This window comes from Chinchilla lanigera, unplaced genomic scaffold (genome assembly GCF_000276665.1).
Source record: "Chinchilla lanigera isolate Chin_1 unplaced genomic scaffold, ChiLan1.0 scaffold00068, whole genome shotgun sequence".
In the NCBI taxonomy this organism is placed as follows: Eukaryota; Metazoa; Chordata; class Mammalia; order Rodentia; family Chinchillidae; genus Chinchilla; species Chinchilla lanigera.
In genome coordinates, this window is record NW_004955469.1 from 7688338 (window position 1) to 7705144 (window position 16807).

General features: G+C 39.5%; 1 protein-coding gene across 18 annotated transcripts in view; it reads right to left on the bottom strand.

Annotated features, from left to right (window-relative positions):
- Positions 1 to 16807, bottom strand: part of Dtnb (dystrobrevin, beta) — a 368991-nt gene that overhangs the window by 285561 nt on the left and 66623 nt on the right. The window lies entirely within an intron of this gene.

The following is a 16807-nucleotide window of genomic DNA, read 5'->3' on the forward strand; positions in this document are numbered from 1 at the left end:
CTATTTGTTTTCCTGAGAAACTATTTTGTAGATAATAATATGTAAAACGATAACCATTGATAATTTCCTACCATTTTGTCTGTAATATGCTAAGTCCCCCCTATTATTATGTTATCCTTGTTTTACTCTTTAAAATAAAAAAAAGAAACATTGATGGATATGAATAATGAGATAAGCACTAGTACCATCACAATGACAGACCTCAATACTGTCATAAATACTCACTACTGTCATAAATACACCAATTAATTAGACAAAAAAATCAAAGCAATAACAGCACTGAAGCAAACCTTTGGACAAATGGACTTATTATCTACAGAGTCATCCACCCAACAACAGGTGTACATAAGGCTTTCTCCAAAATAGACCACATGATAGCCCATAGAACATGCTTAAGAAAATGCAAAGGATTTGAAATTATCCCCATGCATGCTATCAGATTACAATACAATGAAACCAGAAATCATGGCAAAAGAAATCACAAAAACTATGTGAACAGGTAGAAATTAAATAATACCCTCCTGAACAACCAATGGGTCATAGATAAAACTAAAGAAGAAATTCAACACTTTTTACAAAAACTATGATGCCAATATAACATACCAGAGCTTATAGGACACAATAAAAGCAGTCCTACAAGGGAAATTTATAGCAGTGAATCCCCACATCAGAAATTCCCACATCTCAAGCTTCTAGAAAAAGAAAAGCAAGCTAAACTCAAAGCACATATGAGAGAGGGAACTATAAAGATCAGAGAAAAATTTACGCAATGGAGACTAAAAAAACAATACAAAGAGTCAAATCAAAGAGTTTGTTCTTTGAAAGATTAAATAAAATGGACAAACACTTAACCAACCTTATCAAAGACTCAAATTCATGCAAATAGAAATGAAAAGAGTGAAATCACAACAGATCCTGCAGAAATCCCAAAGATCATCAATATCTACTTTGAAAACCTGTACTCTAATAAGATGGAAAACTCAGAAAAAATGGACAGAGTCCTAGATACATATGAATTACCAAAGCTGAATTAAGATATAAAAATTCTAAATAGCCCAATACCACCAGTCAATGGATCTGAAGAAGTAATTAAAAACCTACAACAAAGAACTGCCCACTCTGAATTCTACAAGAAATTTAGAAAAGATCTAATGCCACAACTCCTTAAACTCTTTAGTGAAACTGAAAAGGAAGGAATACTTCCAAATTCATTTTTGGAAGCAACTATCCCTCTGACAAACCAGAGAAGGAACCCACCAAAAAAGAGAACTACAGGCCGATCTTCCTAGTGAATATAGATGCAGAAATTCTCAAGAACACACTGCCAAACAGAATGCAGCAAGTCATCAAGAAGACTATACACTATGACTATGTAGGATTCATCCCAGCGATGCAGAGACAGTTCAACATATACAAATCAATAAATGTAATATACCACATGAACAAAACCAAGGGCAAAAAACACATGATAATCTCAATAGATCCAAAAAAGCATTTGATGAAGTCTAACACCCATGCATGATTTTAAAAACTAGCAAAAATTGGAATAGATGGCCTTAATCTTAATCTGATAAAAGCTATCTATGACAGACCAACAGCCAACATCATACTGAATTGTCAAAAACTGAGAGCTTTCGGGGCTGGGGATTTAGCTCAGCGGCAAAGCGCCTGCCTGGCAAGCGCAAGGTCGTGAGTTCGGTTCCCGGCACCGGAGAAAAGAACAAAAAACAAACAAAGAAAAAAAAAAAAACTGAGAGCTTTCATTCTAAAATCAGAAACACGACAAAGATGTCTACTATCACCACTCCTATTCAACAGAATTCTGGAAACATTAGCCAGAGCAATTAGACAAGAGAAAGAAATAAAAGAAGTAACAACAGGAAAGGAAGAAGTTAAATTATTATTATTTGTGGATGAGATTATACCCTACACAGAAGACCCTAAAAAGCTCCACCAAAAGACTTCTAGATTTAATAATCAAATTCAGCACCATAACTGGATACAAAGTCAACACTCAAAACTCAATAGCATTCCTGTACACAAATAAACTCACTGAGAGAGAAATTAAGGAAGCAACACTTTTCATTATAGCATCCCAAAAAATGAAATACCTAGGAACTACTTCAACAAACCAAAAAATACTCTGAAAAAGGAGATTGGAAGGGATATCAGAAAATGGAAAGATATCCCATGTTCTAAGGTAGGCAGAAAAAATACAGTGAAAATAGCCATATTTCCAAAACTGTTACGCAGATTTAAACATCTTCACTGGAAGAAAGATTGCCTCTTTAATAAGTAGTGCTGTGAAAACTTGCTTTGCATATGCTAAAGATTAAACCTAGACCCATCTCTTATCATGTACCAAATTAAAATCGAAATAGGTCAAAGATCTAAATATTAAAACAGTAACACTCTGCTAGAAGACAGAACAAGTAAAACTCTTGAAGACACAGATATAGGGTAAAGACTTTATGAACAAAACCCAATCGCGGGGCTGGGGATTTAGCTCAGCGGCAAAGCGCTTGCCTGGCAAGCGCAAGGTCGTGAATTCGGTTCCCGGTACCGGAAAAAAAAACAAAAAACCCAAAACAAAACAAACAAACAAACAAACAAAAAAAAAACCCAATCGCACAGGAAATATTACAAAGAATCAACAACTGGGATCATATCATATTAAAGATCTTTTGCACAGCAAGAGAAACCACCAACAGGGTAAAGAGATAACCCAGAGAATGGGAAAAAAATTTTTGCCAGCTACACCTCAGACAAAGGACTAATATCCATCCTACAAAAAGAACTGAAAACAATCAGATCCCCCAAATTTAAAGATCCAATCCAAAAATGGGCACTTGAACAGATATTTCTCAGATAAAGAAGCACAAACAGCAAATAAATATATGAAAAAATGTTCAACAGCACTGGCCATTTGAGAAATGCAAATTGAAACATCACTGAGATTCCATCTCACTCCAGAAAAAATGGCTCATAAAGAAATCAACCACTAATAAGTGCTGGCGAGACTATGGGGAAAAAGGAACTCTTCTCCATTGTTGATGGGAGTGTAAATTGGTACAACCAGTATGAAAATCAGTATGGAAATTCCTCAAAAAACTAAAACTAGAAGTTCCATTTGACCCAGCTATTCCCCTCCTAGGTATGTTCCTGAAAGAGTTAAAAGCATCACACCACAGAGATTTATGCACACTCATGTTTACAGCAGCACAATTTGTAATAGCTAAATCTTGGAAACAGCCCAGATGCCCATCAATGGATGAATGGATACAGAAAATGTGATTTTTTTTTTATATACAATGGAGTACTATACATTGCCATAAAGAGGGATAGACTTAAGACATTTTTAGGTAGATGGTTGCACCTTGAGAACGTAATTTTAAGTAAAGCCAGGCATGGTGACACACACCTGTAACCCTTGCACTTAGGAGGCCAAGGCAGGAGGACAGCCATGAGTTTGAGGCCAGCCTGGGCTACATAAGCAAGTTCAAGACCAGCCTAAACTACATAGCAAGGCCCTGTCTTTAAAGAAAATACAAAAAGAATAAAAGAAAAAAGGAAAATAATTTTAAATGAAATAAATCAGACATACATGTTTAAATATCACATTGTTTTATATCTTGTATGAGAAACCCAAATGGTACATGAAGACCAAAATAGATAAATATTGAGAAGCAGAAAGAAAATGTTCAAATTGGAGGGGGAACAAAAGAGGGGGAGGGGAAAGAAAGGGAGGGAATAGGGATTTAAAAATGGAAGGAAAACAATAGAAAGTAAGTTTTGTAAAGGGAGAGAGGAAAAAGGATTGAAGGGAAAAGAGGGCAATGGGAAAAAGAATTAAGATATACTATGTATGGGTACAAATTCCTTCCAATGAATGTGATTATTATGTATGTCAGAAGTGTACCAATAAACTTGATTTAAAAAAAAAAAGATGGAGAAAATGCATACTACTAAGTGAAAGAAGCCAATCTGAAAAGGCTACACACTGTATAGTTCTAATAATAGGACATTCAGAAAAGGGAAAACTATGGAGGTGATAAGATCAGAAGTTCCTGAAAGCTGGGAGTAGGGGTGTGTAAACTGGCAGTGCAGTGCATTTTGGGTGCAGAGAAACTACTCTGTAAGATACTCTAATGGCAGATACAAGTTATTACAAACTCACAGAACATATAACACTGAGAATAAGCCCAAATATAAACTGTGGACTTTGGTGATGTGTCCATGTAGGTTCACCAATCCTAACCAACATACCTCTGGTGGGGGATGCTGATAATGGGGAGGTTACACGTGCATAGGGGCAGAAAAATCTATGTGTACAAGAAATTCTTAAAGAGCTCTCTTCCTGCGTGTACACGATGGCAGTCTCTCCTATCTGACAACCACACAGAGGCTTCCGAAATGCATGCATCAGAAGATGTCTATACTTCATAACATCTGCTGCTACCTCCTTTACTGTTTCTAGGCTAAAGACTGGAGTGAACTCTTGGCACTGCTTGAGAAGGGAGGTACTGTCTCTGCTTGTGGAAAGGAATGATTTACCAAAATAACTTCTGGATCTTCTGATATAAACTGATATGAACTGGGAAACACAACTGGGAATGCACTTGAGAGTGCTACACTTGGAGGCCATGTATAAGGCTAGGAAGTTTGTTGATAAGGAGGTACTCTCCTGTGGAGGACCACCTGGGCGACTCTCCTTGAAAGAGGAGCAATTGTCTCCATTTTGGCTGAGCCTTACTCTATTTCCATGTACTGGTATGATCAGAGCTGGCTAGGACCTTTTCCCTATCCTTTCAATTCGTTTTAAGCAATACATACTGGTCTAGCAGAAGTGCTGATGGTAGTCTTTGGAGATGGCAGGCATATTTTCCCGGAACCCCCATCCGTTGTTTCCTTGTATGAACCAGGACAAGAGGAGATGGGATGAAGAGGCAGTGTGGGCCAGTGCTCCACTCTGTCGGCTGGGATAGAGCCTCAAGAGAGAGGCTATGACTGCCTGGGGCTTCAAAGGTTACATATCACAGCTGAAGCACTGACCCCAAAACATTAGCTACTATCTCAATTGTGTTATACAGATTACTCTTTCTGCATATCCTTCTCTCTACATTTGCAGAGGTGATTTCAGGCCTCCTACCTCGCCCAACTCACAGCACTTGCCATTCTCATAGTCACTCATCCTCAAGCCACTCCTTTATTCATGAATGAATAAAACCAGTGTTCAGCCTTGGGTCAAGGCCTCTGCTCTGGATAGCCATCACTGTGGCTGGACTTAGGACTCCTTGGCTCCCAATAACTACAAATATGCCTTAGTGTCTTTATTCTCACCATGGGTTGCACTGGAAGTGGTAAACTGGAATTAACTCGCTAGAATTCCAGTAACTTTTCATGGGATTACAAATATAAACTTCCAACAAGGACCAGGAAGGGCTCTCTATACTCTCCCATGACTCATGACTTAATGTTCCAAAAAGCCAGTCCTAATGCACTGCTGGAATAAATTTTAGAAATGATGGGATACAGAAGAAGAGTTGAGGGCTGGGAGTGCAGCTCAGTGGTACAGTGCTTGCCTTGTACTTAGGTCTTGGTTCAGTCTCCAGCACCATAAAAAAATGAAACAAAATTGCATGATTTCAATGTGACTAGTGAGACTTTAACCAAGCCATTCCCAAATTCACTGAAAGAAAAATGAGGAAGAGGAGGAGGAAAAAGACGAGTAGGAGTTGCTGAAGATGATGGAACTGTGTGGCAAGGTATTGAAGAGAAAAATCAAAATATCTCCTAGGCCTTTATCAATTCCGTGTATACTAAACTGACAGCAGCTGCTTTTTCCTTCTTTTTCATTTTTTAAACTTTAGAGTTTTCTCTAATCTCTGAAATCTATTTTGTTCTACATATGGTGAGCCTAAAATATTAGAGATCTAGCATCCTATAGAAACAATCAATCATCCAATGACTGATGAAGGTGGTTTATAAATTTTTTTTAATTCTACAGCTACCTCACCACCTCTAAGACATGCACTTACACTGGCTCACAGAGTTCCCCAGTGGGAATAAGTTCCAGTTATCCACACTGGTAATATACTTGATTAAAAAACCCTTTGCCGGCTATCTTCCCCTTCCCTAACTCACTTCCGTCTCCACTGGTTTGCACTCAAATACTTGTCTAAGTGTCAACTACTGGGGAAAGTCAGACATCATCTCTCTTCATTTCAACAAAGCCTATAATTCAGATCACTTAAAACCCAAATTTATGCAGTTCATATAAAGTAAGACTACTGTAAATGATTTCCCTAGGCCAGTGCTTTGTATATACTAACATCTGTATTACTGTAATTATATTTTTAACAGTTCCAACTAGCATCTAACACTACTATCACAGCTAAGCATATGCTCTTTCATTCTGATATGACCTTGAAAAGCAATGCAAGCACATCTCTCTACTTCCTTTCACTTGACTTCTGGCACTGTGCCCTTTCTTAGCCACATAATCTACAGATAACCAACATATCTATCACTCCCCTACACACTAACTTTAATTTAAACCCTGCTATTTCCTTCCTCATATCCACCCTTTTTTCCCATTTCAACTGCCAAAAACTTCATCTATATTAATGAACAAACAAAATTCTATGACCTCATGATCTCAGCGCACACCACCCCCTTTTTCCACAGTTCAGCCTGCAGACGTACAAAGGTGTACTTAAACATATCCAATCTTCAGTGAGTCACAAGCACCTTGCTCAAGCAGGAGCTTCCTTGTACCTAATTTAAAGGTTCAGAGCACAGATTTAGTCTGCAAAGTATAAAGAAGACCAGAGTCCTACCTATCAGAATGTTAGTAAAATGTCATAAATCTAAAAGAGGATAAAACTGAAGTTGCTAGAAGAGGCAGTTTAATGTCCTAAGCCCAAAAGCAAACTAAATAAATGGGTTTTTAGGTACATTTTAAATAGAGAAGCAACAATCCATGACACAAAAAACTGATATACTAAATAATCAAAATTAACTGCTCTGTAGAAGATACCACTAAGACAATGAAAGGACAGACCCCAGAGTGAAATAAAATACAATATCTTCAAAACACATGCCTGAGGGGCTGGGGATTTACCTCAGTGGCACAGCGTCTACCTGGCAAGTGCGAGGTCGTGAGTTCAATTCCCAGTACCAGAAAAAAACCAAAAAAAAAAAAACAAACAAACAAAAAAAAAAACCACATGCCTGATTTAAAGACTCGTATTCAAATTGCACACAGAAACCATTAAGAAAACAGCCCGATTAAAAAATGATCAAAAGATCTCATCAAATGCCTCACCAAAGATGATAAATAAGCATGTGAAAAAACAGTTCAGCATTGTCTGTTTTTAGGAAATTACAAAAAAAAGATACCACTCTACACCTACTTTAGAATGGCTAAAATCCAAAAAACTGATTACCAAATGCTAGCAAGGATATAGTCAAAGGTACTCTCATCTATTGCTGGTGAGAATGCACAAATTTGCCCAAGAAACACTAGGCAGTTTCTTACAAAGTTAATCAATCTTACCATATGCGTCAGATATTGTACTACTAGGTATTTACCCAAGTGAATTGAAAATTTATGTCTACACAAAACCTGGTTCAAAATGTTTATAGCAGCCTTATTCTTAGTCCTCAAAAACTGGAGGTAATAAAGATACCCCTGAATCAGCGAATAGATAAACTGCAATACTCCCATAAATGGAATATTGTTCAGCAACGAAAAGAATAAAATATCAAGCCATGAAATGATACAGAAGAAGCTTAAATGCATCTTGCTGGCAACCCATTCAGGACCCCTCCTGTCTCACTAGCTACTCCTAGTCCCCATTTCTTTTCTCCAATAAATTTCCCTCTTTAAAAAAATGCATATTGCTAAGTGAAGAAAGCCAATCTAAAAAAGGCTACATACTGCATGATCCTAAATTCATGACCTTCTAGAAAAGCAAAACTAGACAGTTAAATTATCAATGGATGCTAGAGACTATGAGGAAATGAAGAAGCAAGTAGATAAAGGACAGAGGAATTCTTACAGAAGTTAAACAATTGTGTATGACATGCATTATAATGGTGAGTATATAATGCTATACATGTGTCAACAATGATAGAACTTTACAACACAAAGAATGAACACTAATACTCTGAATTATTTTTTTAATCAGAAGATCCCAGGATTAAAGGTAGAATGTAACAAAACAATCCAACTGTTTTGCAAATGTGTGAAACAACCCCTTGTAAGGGTGAGGGGAAAAGAGCATGGATGTGCAAGGACTGAGCACTATCATCAACGAACAAGAAAAATGGTATCTATAGAACACTGTACCCAACAATGACCTAATGTACATTCTTTTCAACTGCACACAAAACATGCACAGAGAAAAACCATACCCTGGACCATAAAACAAACATTAGTAAATTCAAGAGAACAGAAATCAAACATGGTATATCATCTGTCTATAATGGATTTAAGCTAGAATTCACTTAAGGAAAGAGACAAATCAATGAAAGCAAAAGCCAGTTTTTTTAAAAGATCAATAAAATTGACAAGCAAGACAAAAACTGAAAAACTAAACAAGTCATACCAGCCACCAGGTACCACCAGAAGAAGCAGGCACAACAAGAGGCCTTCACTGGTGAGTGTAAAGAACTAGAAAAGAAAAACAAGGCTCTGAAAGAGAAGGAAAATCCTCTGGCCAAGGAGATTCAGTATCTGAAAGATTTGATAGAAGAGGTCCACAAAGCAAGGGGGAAGAAAAGGGTCTGTCTCTTAAGGTAGTCAGGTATGCTATGTGCTTATACATAGGTGTCTTGTGCTGAAGCTGTGTTGTAATAAATTACTTTGTAGTGAAAGTGCCAAAAAAAAGAAGTCATAAACTACCAATATCACTAATGAAACAGGAAAGATCACTACAAAAAACATGAACTTTAAAAGAAATACTATGGAACCAGGCATGGTGGCTACAATCCAAGGTACTAGGCAGGCTGAGGTAGGAAGAGAACAAATTCAAGAAGAACCTGGGCAACCTAAGGAAAGCCCATCTCAAAAGAGAGCTGGAAATGCAGCTCAATAGCAGAATGCTTACCTAGCACATGCAAGGCCTTCCCTGAATTCAATTTCCACCACTGCAAAAAGAAAAAAAAAAAAAAAAAGCGAGGGAGAAGGAAGATACTATGAACAATTTTATTCAAAGCACATAAATATGACAACTTAGATAAAATAAACCACTTCCTCAAAAACCAAAAATTACCAAAATTCAGTCAAACCTAAATAATTAGAAGGACCCCTAAGAAATGGTATTTACAGCTTTTTTTTTTTTTGGTAAAAGAAAACCCAATTCCAGAAGATCTCCAGAAATAAAAAGGAAACACTTCCCAACTCATTTTATGGACAAGAAGAAAACAGTGAAGAGAATGTAAACTCAACAGTCCAAGCAGGTTTATTGATAAACCTGAAAGGGATTTCCCAGTGCAAGCAGAACAGAGAAGGTGTCTCTTACAGACTGAGAAGCTTTTTTTAATAGCATTTTTTGCCAGGCTTCTGAAGGGGTGGATCAAAGAAACAGCAGCTGGTGTGTCCTTTTTCTCCTCTGTAATCTGCTGACACATCCTCGAAGAATATAACCTATCAACATGTCATTGTGACCTATTGACATGTCTTTCCAGGACCCACTGATGGCCTGCAGACATGTCTTCTATGACTGAAGTAAAATGAGACCGACATTTCTCTAAGATGGTGGGTAAGCTCATTCGAACTGGCAGTGTACCTATCTAGGCTCTATCAGTGGCCAGTGTTACGCAGATACCAAAACCAAACAAAGGCAGTACAAAAAAAAAAAAAAAAAAACTACCAGCCGGATGTGGTGGTGTATGCCTGTAATCCCAGCACTTAGAAGGTTAAGGCAGGAGGATGAAGTGAATTCAAGGCCAGCCTGAGCTGCAAGTTCAAGGACAGGTTAAACTACATAGTAAGACCCTATCTCAAAAAACCAAGAGAAATAGAATGAACAAATGAACTACCAACAAGTGTTTGTGGACACAGATACGAAAGACCTCAACAGAACATTAAGCAAATCAAACCCATGAATGTATCAAAGCATACTACACCACAGTGGACAACATAGTACTGGCACAAGGATATAATATGAATGAATGGAATTGATTGAGAGCCAAAAAAATAAATCTTTATCTTTATGGTCAAGTGATTATTAAACATCCCAAGGCAATTCAATGGAGAAAAGACAGTCTTCAATGAATGGTGCTGAGATCAAATTACAGTACAAATAGTGATGTATATATACACTAGAGTACTATTCAGCCAAGAATAGTATTTACATATGCTACATGGATGAACTATGAAGACACCATGATGAATGACAGAGTTCAATCACAAAAGGCTGGGGCCGGGGTAATAGCTCAGTGGCACAAGTACCTGCCTGTCTAAGTGCAAGGTCCTAGCACCTTGAGGTTGATTCCTAGTGAAAAAAAAAAAAAAAAAAAAAATCACAAAAGGCTACATAGGGGCTGGGGATTTAGCTCAGTGGCAAAGTGCCTGCCTGGCAAGCGCAAGATCGGGAGTTCGGTTCCCGGTACCGGAGAAAAACCAAAACAAAACAAAAAAAAGGCTACATATTATACCATCCTGTTTATATGACATATCCAAGGTAGGTAAATCTACAGCAACAGAAAATAACCTCTGGATTCCAGGATTTGGCAGGAGAAAAATGGGGAGTTACTGCTAGTGGGTGCAGGGTTTCTTTTCAGAGGTGATGAATATGTCATGGAATTGATATAGGAGATAGGGTGTGGCAAGGCTGGCTAGGCAAATGAACGGGACCTCTCAATTACAAGATCCCAGAGCAGCAGGAGGACCCCAAATGTAGTTTCTCTCAAGCTCCCACAGGATGTGGACGGCATAAAAGAGTGACCATCATGGAAAGTTGCCACCATGCATGAGTTTCCACCACAGTCTCATTTCTCAGACATGGCATGTACTTTTATTGTTGCTTTCACTCTCTTTTTCTCTTTGTTCAGCCCAAGTCTGCTTTGTAGAGCTGGTTTCTTCCATTCCCATTCACTCCACACTTTTCAAATAAACTTTTTGGTACTGTTACTGGCTTGTCTCCTCCAATTCTTTGTTCAAAGCAACAAAGAATACTGGAATACTTTTGATTGCTCAGCCATTTCTAAAGAAACTACCCTACAACCTAATTAGATACTAATTATAGCTGTATAACTAACTCTATGAGTGTACTAATGCCATGCCACATGCAGATGATATTCCCAGGGTGAGGACGGTGAAAGGATGGAGAAAAAAGGACAAGTCAGGGGCTGGGGATATAGCTCAGTGGCACAGCACCTGCCCGGCAAGCGCAAGGTCCTCAGTTCAATTCCCAGTAACAAACAAAAAAAAAAAAGAGTCAGTCTACAGAAAACTGAGGCCGTATGGAGCCCTTTCTCCTGATGGGAAGGACGAGGAGGATGAAAAGAACAAAACCTTTTATCTATAAATAATTTTGTATTTTATTTTGTCTTAGGAATACTGGAAATTTTCATGTCCCTTTCTTTCATATAACCTCCTGCTCAGTTGTCTCTAGCAACTCTGTCACCTACTCAGATCTTCTTTTCTCATTTTTGGTTACCATCTCTTGGGCATCCTGGGTCAATTTCCTTAAGTGACTCCAGGTCGGGTCTAGCCCCATCTCTGTATATCAGCTGTTGAGCAGTCTCCAAGGCATCACTGCCACAGGACTGAGGATCAGCTTCTTGAGAGGTGGAATCAACTCCTCCTCTGGGCCTGGGTCTATGATACAGCAAGACAGCACGCTCTGGCACCCAAGTAGGCCATTCAGCATTTTCTGGAAAGACACAAGCATACCCTAAACCCCAAATTAGCACTGGGCTAGGTCCCTTGCAGTGTCCAGTATGAAGATCTTTCCAAAGGACCTTCCTAACTTCTTTTCCTTTACCTGACTGAATTGTCTTTCTGCTGTCGTAGTCCCATCCTTAGTAGTACTTAAAAAGTTAACAGGATATAATGCCAAAGGAACTCTACTATGAAGTGTGAATTTTGTAGAGGATTCCGCTTTTTGTTTTTGTATTTGAATTTTGAGTGTATAGTGAGCACGTTCAACAATTCCTTGACCTTGAGGATTGTAAGGAATTCCCATGGTAAGGGAAATATAAAAAGTTTTACAAAATGTTTGGAAGGCAGCACCCATAAAAGCTGGGCCATCCTCAGTCTTAAGTGCCCTCAGGCAGCCAAGGGTACTAAAGGCATCCAATCAATGAGCTATGACATGTTTAGCTGCCTCACAGAAGCAAAAATAAATCCTGAGAAAGTATCCACTGAAACGTGGACTCAGCACAGAGAGCCAATTCAGGAATATGAGTGACATCCATTTGCCAGAGATGATTCAGGTATAACCCTCAGGGACTAACCCCCACAGGGAGTGAAGGAAGATGCACCACACATGAGGAACATTGTTTAACAATCTGTCGAGCCTGTTCTCAAGTTAAAAGGAACTGTTTGCACAATGCAGAAGCGTTTTGATAGAAGATGGCATGGGAGGCAGAAGCCTGTTGAATGAGATCTGAGGGAGCAACAGTGACTGTAGCCAGCAATCCATCTATAGTAGTATTTCCCTTAGGAAGAGGCCCTGGCAACTGGGAATGGAAAAGTAAATGACCAATGAAACATGGGACATGGTGCAACCAAATGGCAAATTAGAGAGTGTGAAACAAATGAAAGAAATATTCCTGGTTAGTGTGAATGGTGGCAGTTTCAATGTGGCACATCACAATGCAAACATAAGCACTCAATGAAAAAAGGTTAACTGGAGTGGATGAATGATCCTGTAAGACCATATAACAGCCTGCAATTCAGTCTTCTGTTCAGAAGTAAAACCTATATCCTATATTTGGGAAGGAGGCCATAACATAACCTCCCCTGCCCAAAGAGGAGCCATCTGTGAAAACAGAGATACCTCCCACTATGGGAACCAAGCTTATTTTTGAAAGAAAGACAAAGGGTGCGAGGGAAGCAAACTGAATTTGTCTGGAAGATAATGACAATCAATGACACCAGGGAAGTTAGCTAATGCAGTCTGCCAAGAGGGCGAGAACTGCCATAACCACTGCTGTTGGACAGAAGAAAAGGGAACAATAATATTTTGCACCTCACATCCAAAGAGCTGAACAGCACACATCTGCCCACATGCAAAATCAGTCCTGTCACAGCATCATAAAAGGGAGTAATGGTTTTATGTGAAGCATGTGACATGTGTAGCCATCGTAGAAGGACCTGAGACTGTGGCCATATGTTGAGTTGGGAAAGTAATTAAAAACACTGGTGAAGGCAGGTCAACTCTAGAGAGGCAAGCAGTAGAGAGAGCCAGATTAACTTAGTCCAAGGTGGTTTTAGCCTCTGACATAAGTGCTCTTGGAGAGGTGGGGGCTGGGTTCCCCTTGAGAATGTCAAAGAGAGGGGTCAAATCCTGAGTTGTTAGCTTAAGAGCTGGACAGAGCCAATTAATACTACCAAATAGAGTTTGAAAATCAGTTAGGGTTGCAAGATGATTAACCTGGATCTGAACAGTCTGGGGCGAAGTATGTCTCTGTTGGATAAGCTGACCCAAATATGAAACAGGTGCCATAGTTTACACCTTTTCAGGGGCCAGCACTAGGCCTCCATTACAAACGGCATTATCCAATTTGATACATATCTGGTGCAACATGAGCATTCATGTGGTAGAAGAATACCATCCATGTAATGAATAAGATAAGCAAATGGATGAGCCTGACAGACTGATTGGCTGGCTACAGCCACAAACTCTTGATATAGGGTCGGACTATTGCCATTCCTTGTGGCAGACAATGCTACTGGCAACAGCACATAGGGACCTGATGGCTAATGGAGAGTAAACTAAAGGAAAACTTTTTTATCTTGAGGATGGAGAGGGATTGTAAAAAAGCAGTCTTTTAAATCAATCACCATGAGGGAAAAATGTAAAGGCATAGCTATGGGACTGGGCAATCCTGGTTGAAGCACTCCCATAGGTTCCATGGTTCAATTAACAGCTCATAAATCCTGTAATAATCTCCACCTTCCTGACTTCTTTATTCAAAAACTGAATTATTCCAAGGGCTATTGGAGGATTCTAAGTGCCCTGCCACCATCTGTTCATTAACCAGTGTATGAGCTGCAGTAAGCTTCTCCTGAGTGAGGGGCCACTGATCAACCCAAATAGGGTCATCGGATATCCAAGTTATCTTAGACACCATCTGTAGGGTAGAAGAAATGAAGTCCCCTCCTGAAAATGAGTAGCCTATACCAAAAACAGTCCTTCTTAGGGTAACTAGAAGAGGTTCTCTTCTTCCTTGATTGTTTCTACCATGCCCTTGGGAAGGAAACCCCGTTGTATGACTTGATGAGTCACCAAAGAGTTAGGACTTGCCAAATATGGCACCCTATCCTGTAATACATCACAACCCCATAGACTGACTGGTATATTGGGGAGGACATAAGATGAAAAATGTTCAGTATAGCCTTCTGCATCCCTCCAAGTTAACAATTTAGCACTTCTACTAGGGTGAAAAACACTGCCTACCCCCTGTAGATCTTTAGTTGCTACATCCAGGGGCCATGCCATAGGCCAATGGCACTGGGCAATAACTAAAACATCTGCACCTGTATCTAAAAGCCCTTTGAACGTTTTTCCTTTAAGAGTCAATTTCATCTCAGTATGAGCCTGTTTAATCTGTTGAACCCAATAAGCACCCAAAGACCTGAGACCCTTCGATGCTCTTCCCTTATTTATAGATTTTCCAATTTTTGTCAAAGGAAGAATGACCAACTGAGCAGTATGAGAGTGCAGGGTGACTTGAACAGTGTGTTGAATAGTTTGAACCATCATAACCATAACTCTGATTTCCCCTATTTAATCAGCATCAATGACAACAGGCAAAAGAGACACCTTTTAAAGTGAGACTGCTGCAGCCTAGGAGTCCCACTGTTCCTTGAGGCAAAGGTCCGTAAACTCCGTAGGAATAGCCTGGGGTCCCATTTCAGGAGTTAGTATGAATCTGAGGGAGGGACTGAGGTCCAAGCTTGTTGTCTTTTGTCGCTCGTTGGAGGTCAGAAATGTGTTTGGTGGCAGAGGGTAGGGCTAGTGAGGATTTAGGGAAAGTGCCCCCACTGTTTGGCAGGGCCAGGTCAAGCTCCACTGGAAGTTTCCCAGAAGAAGTCGGCCTTCCACGTCAGTTCTGGATCTACACTCATCTGCCCAATGATACCCTCATCTACACCTTGTACAGATACTAGGAGGTTTTGTTGAAGGGACAAATAATGGCTGTGTTGCTTTTACCGGGAAAGCAGAGTAATTTCAGGCAAAATGTCCCCTGCCTCAACAGCTGAAAAAAGTAACCCTGTTGCTTCCTTTTCCTCTAGGCTGCAGATCAATAGCCTGAGTGATAGTTGCTGCTAAGGAAGCCCCTTGTACGTATGAGGGGACAATGTCTGCACAAATCTGAATCATCTCACACAACATAGCCCATTTTTTATGAGCTCATAATGCCTCTTTACACCATTTATTTGCATTTTCAAAGGCCAACTGTTGAACAATTAACTTGACAGCCTCTGAATTGTTGACAATATTCTCACTAGCCTGCAATGTATGTGCCACAAAATCCTGAAAAGGTTCATCAGGAAGGGCAGACAGAGGTCAGATTAAGGCACATCTCACCCTTTGAAGGAAGTTCCCTCCAAGCCTGTATAGTAGCTATTTTAATTTGTTCATATATTTTCAATTCAAAAGTTAGTTGATTATTTGTGGCAACAAAGGCACCTTCTCTGGCTAACACAGCTTTTGCAATGGCTATCTTGTGAGCAGCATTGCGAATGGCCTGATCCATGCACAATTCAAAAAAATTTTCCTTCCATAATAAACAATCCCCCAGACTTAAACATGCTTTAGCTATTTCTCTCCAATCTCTTGGGGTTAAAACTTCTGGTCCCATAAGCTCTATTAAACCTACGGTAAAGGGGACATGGTGCCATAGGTAGCAGTAGCTTGTTTTAATTCTTTTAGGGTCTCAAAAGGTACAGCTTCATGAAGACATCTGACTTGTTCCAGATTATTAGGGATTTGGAGTTCAACAACAGGGTAGATATGTTGAAATCCCTCCATGGACTCCCCTGCCTGTATGGCTTCTTTTAACGCCAACTGCAAGAGTGAAAGAAAGGATGATTCTACTCTCTGAGAGGCAGAAATTTTGACCTGTGACATAGCAAAGTTTCTCTGAGCTGAAGAGGCAGAAGATGTCACTTGTGACACCGTTAATGTTATTGGTTTTACCTTGGGCAGCTTTAAAACTGAAGCAGCAGCGAAACACTCTTCTAGTGGGAAAAGGTCTTTCTTGCCCCTCCACTGTTCCTTCCCTATCTGACTAAGAAAAACTAGAGGGCTCAAGCTCCATTGGTGGGCTGCTGCCCCACCATTCCTTTTTCTGCTTGGATCCCAGTTTTAAAATAGTGCTCCAAGCACCTCTATGGTCATCTCAACGGGCACACAACTATCAAGACACTCCCTGATTTAGGTACGCAAAAGAAAAATAAGTATAGGAATGCATAATAGAACAAAGATTTGTATATACATTTACTGTTCTTGAGAACCTACTTGCCTCATGTTTAACACTTGATAAAATCAATATACCTTTCTCTCTTTGGCTTCTCTTAAGCCTATTTCTCTCTTTATGCGCACACAGCTAGACATCTCCTCTT